Raw genomic sequence first — 4533 nt, 5'->3', positions numbered from 1 at the left:
ATTCCAAAGGCCCGAAGGACCAAGGTCCTGTGCTTGTCAGGCTGGCGTCACTCTGTTAGCAGGGGCTGGGCCACTGGCGCCATCGCTGCATTGTGAAACGCGGAAGGCTGGGATGTTTTCCAAGCCACGCGTTGTTCCCAGGAGAGATGATGCGTTTGTCCCGCGCTGTGGCCCTCTGGGATCTGGAGCCACACAGGAGAATTCAAGGTCAAGCTCTCCCAGCTCGGGGAAACCACTTGAGGTTTTTATAAACGGGTCCCGTCTCTTTGCACAGGAGCTGTGGAGGACAAGGCTCCTGTGCTAAGTGTCTGTGACGCTCCGTGCTAATGAGATCGAGGGCTTCGATTTTCCCTCCGAAGGCACCGTCTCTTCTGACAACCAACTCACCTGCAGGCACCACCAGCTTCGCCCACCTTGATTCCCACACGCACGCAGAGTGTGGGCGCAGGCAGCCCCCGTCACAGCCGACACTCCCCGGCGTGCCCGTGTGCCCTCCCACATCTGCAGCCTGGGGCTCTGGCGTCTGGAGGCCTCAGCCCTTCGCTCCCTCCCGGCCCCCGTCTGGGAGCACCCTTCAACCCTGCTTGAAGGGATGAAGCTTCGCCGGCCGGCGGCACAACCCGGTCTCCACTCAACGTCCCCCGCATCACTGGGCTGGCAGGTTAGGGGCGGCTCAGTCTGCAAACCTGGAAACTCACGTTGCTGCTCCCGGCCACCATGAGCGCCATGAAAACCTTGCGAGGCAGCACAGAGCGTGCACGGAGCTCCCCAAAATGCAGTCGGCCACACAACAGCTCCCCGATCCTCCCCAGAGCCAGCTGTGGCTCCTGACGCTCCCCAGGGAAGGAGACCCTAGAGGCGGCCACGCTATTATCCAACTCTCCATGGGAATTGTCCCGGCCACTGCCAGGCCACCTCCCCGCACACACACACGCACCGAGGGCAGGCATGGACATCGCTGGCGCTGCAGAGAGCTCAGCCAGGGTCCCGTGCCCGGAGTAACTGTAGCACTGGCTCGGAGCTGCGTCTGGCAGGCATTTAAGGCGCATCGACAGGGGCGCTTAGGCAGGAAGGTTTGCAGTAAGTCAGGGCACTGACTAGACGCAGGAGCAGAAGGAATTCTGCAGCTTCCTGTCATTAGACCGCTCGCTCCAGCTTCATCTCCCCGTCTTCAGAGCAAGGCAGGACATGCCGAGGGTGGAAGGCAGCGTGATTAGAGAGGAGAGAGTGCCAAGGAAGGAGGCTGGGAAGGCTGAGAGGGCCGAGGACAGCGGGCTGGGGGCAGCGCCCGCAGGTGAGAGCCGCAGGTGTCCGAGCAGGACCCAAGCCTTCGGCCACGGCGGGCGCCGGAGGACGCGGCTTCAGAGGGCAGGGCTGTGACCCGGAGCGGCCAGGGCCCGCCCGGCTGCAGTGAAGACCTGGAGCCCTCAGAAGGGATGTGTGTGAGAGCATGCGGGGCTCTGAGGGTCCCCCTCATCCGGGGCCCCAGGCAGCCGTTTCCTGCTCGGACCCGGCCCTCTCAGTGTCTCCCCGCCCCTCCTCCATGGCGTGGGCCAGCGGGCTAGCGGAGGTGGTTAACACAGACAGGAGCTGGCCCCGGCCTCATCTTGGCCAAGTCCACAGCCTTTTCCACCCACTTTATCTCATTCACATCCCCCAGGGACACCTGAGTACATTCTGCGGGCGAGAAAACGGAGGCTGGAGAGGGCCTTAAGCTTCCCAAGTGGCAGGGCTAGCAGCCTTTGTTCTGCAGTCCTATCGGGGTATTTCCAACGTCACCAGCGGGCCGTACGCAATTGCCAGCTTACAAAGTAGCCTGCATGGATTTGCTGAATTCTGAGTCCCACTGGCAGCTGCCTCGGCAGGGCCAGACTCCCCCCACCCCTGCCAGGAGCCTGCCATGGGCACGGAGCTGACTTCAATGCCAGCACCAGGTCCGCGTGCACATCCCCACACACCGAGAAAACAAAGCCAGGACTGAAGAGAGAAAATTTGAGGCGACTTAGAGAAAACCGGCCCACACGACAAGTGGCTTTGGAACAACACAGAAGCGAAGACCGGCTGTTTCTCAGGGTGCACTGCCCCCAGGTCCCCTCCGTGTGAGGGGTTTGTCTTCTTGTTTCGTTGTTACCCAGAAATACCATGCCCGATCACCCTTTCTCCAGGACAGCTGCAATTTCCAATTACTGTGCTCTTTCCAATAAAAATGACTGTAAATCTGCGTTCCTTGCCTACTTTTCAAACCTCTTCATGTTCATCAATATTAAAAATCAAAATTAAAAATTTTTCATCAAAATTAAAAATCGGGCTGTGGCATAGCGGTAAAGCCACAGCCTGTGGTGCCGGCAGCCCATATGGGTGCTGGTGTGAGTCCCGGCCGCTCCACTTCCGATCCAGCTCTCTGCTGAGGCCTGGGAAAGTGGTGGAGGATGGCCCAGGTCCTTGGGTCCCTGCACCCCTGTGGGAGACCCAGAAGAAGCTCCTGGCTCCTGGCTTTGGATGGGCACAGCTCCGGCCGTTGCAGCCATCTGGGGAGTGAACCAGCAGATGGAAGACCTCTCTCTCTCTCTCTCTGTAACTCTGACTTTCAAGTAAAAATAAATAAATCTTTTAAAAAATCAGAAGTGGCTGATGATTTGGAGAACACAGAAGCCTTTACGGGAGGGGTGGAATGCGTCTGAACACCCAGTTCAGGCTTCACCCTGCCAAGCGCCCTGTGCCCCTCCCTGGTCCCTGCACACAGCCCCAGCCTCGATGTCCTCCTCCGAAAGCACAGACACTGGGAGCCTGGGGAGAGACGCCTGGAAGGCACCAGTGGTCGGAGCCTCCCTGCACAAGGCACAGGCGTCCAGGAAGAGCCATCGCTGTATCCCTATGGAGGAAGGGCATGAGGCCGAGGGGGTCCAACTCACAGGAGGAGGGCAGCTGAGAGCTGGGGGCTGCGGGGACCCTTGCCTTCCGCCACGCACAGCACCCGCCTGGTGCTCAGTCAATGGCCTTTACAATGAGTCAACGAGCCACAGTCGACACCTGGCCCCGGAGGAACTACAGGCTTGGCCCAGCTGTTGACCTCTGCTGCTCAAGGCCAGGGGCCGTGGTAACCCTTGCATCTCCCCTGCTTGCTACACACGGGAGGCTCTCTGCATGCACCCCTCCGTGCAGAGCCCACCCGAGCCCTCCACTCTCACGCAGACAGGCAGAGCTCATCACAAGCACCTGTGGATACGCACCTGGCTCTGCCCCCAAGGCCCTGGCCCCAGGTATTGGCCATCTGCATGTGACTGGCTTCGGAGAGTCTCCCTGCAGCATTCCAGAACTGAGCACAGCCCATGCCAACACAGGTGTGAACAGGCTTCACCGGTGATAACGAAACCGCAAACTCCAACAGCTGCGTTTTTCCCCAGCTTCATTAATAGTCAAAAAGAGAACCAACGAAGAACTCCCAGCACTAGCGGGAAGTGAGCGTGTTCCGTGCCCTCTGGTGAGGAGGAATGCAGTCTTCCTCGGGCAGACTCACGGGCACTGTCAATCCGGAAAGCTCCTGGCGCTGGCTGCAGCACGGGGGAGAGCCCAGCATCCACGGACGGCAGCCTGCAGCCACCCGCTCTCTGCAGCAAGGAAGACCCCAGCAAACCTGCCAGCCAGGACCAGCGGCCACAGAGTGGACACGGGGGCCAGCTCAGCCCTTCTGGGAATAGAGTCTGCTGGGGGGGGGGGGACCTGGGAAGTGGGCCCCTCACCGGGTCTGTCTACCGCCTCCGAGGAACATCAGCACCTGCGTCTGCACCCAAGCCCTCGCGGCAGCCTGAGCTACGCGGCAGCTCCGTGTCAGGGGATGGGGAACAGAGCGAGCTCCACCAGCGGCAGCGGTGACACCTGCTGCTTTCTAAAGCTCCACGAATAAAGGCTTCAGCCTGGTCTGGCCCCAGCCATTGTGGCCATTTGGGAAATGAACCAGTAGATGGAAGATCTCCTTCTCCCTCTCTCCCTCCCTCTCTTTCTGTAACTCTGCCTTTCAAATAAATAAGTACATTTTTAAAAATTCCCCAGGGGCTGGCGCTGTGGCTCAGTAGATCAATCCTCCACCTGCGGTGCCGGCATTCCATATGGGCGCCAGTTCTAGTCCCGGCTGCTCTGCTTCCAGTCCAGCTCTCTGCTGTGACCTGGGAAAGCAGGGAAGATGGCCCAAATTCTTGGGCCCCTGCCGCCACGGGGGAGACTTGGAAGAAGCTCCTGGCTCCTGGCTTCAGATCGGCTCAGCTCCAGCTGTTGCGACCATTTCGGGAGTGAACCAGTGGATGGAATACCTCTCTCTCTGTCTCTCCCTCCCTCTCACTGTCTGTAATTCTCTCAAATAAATAAATAAAATCTTTTTTAAAAAAATCCCCATCGATGTATCTAGGGATGTGTTTGGTCTACTATGCACATAATTGAAACAAAACGTAGAAATCAGTGAGGCAGACATTGTCCCCATGAGTAGAGTCACTGCCCAAGTCCATCAGCAAGAAACAATCTCATTGTCTCGTTGAAAAA

Source organism: Oryctolagus cuniculus, chromosome 10, assembly GCF_964237555.1.
Source record: "Oryctolagus cuniculus chromosome 10, mOryCun1.1, whole genome shotgun sequence".
Classification (NCBI taxonomy): Eukaryota; Metazoa; Chordata; class Mammalia; order Lagomorpha; family Leporidae; genus Oryctolagus; species Oryctolagus cuniculus.
This window is presented reverse-complemented; position numbering follows the sequence as displayed.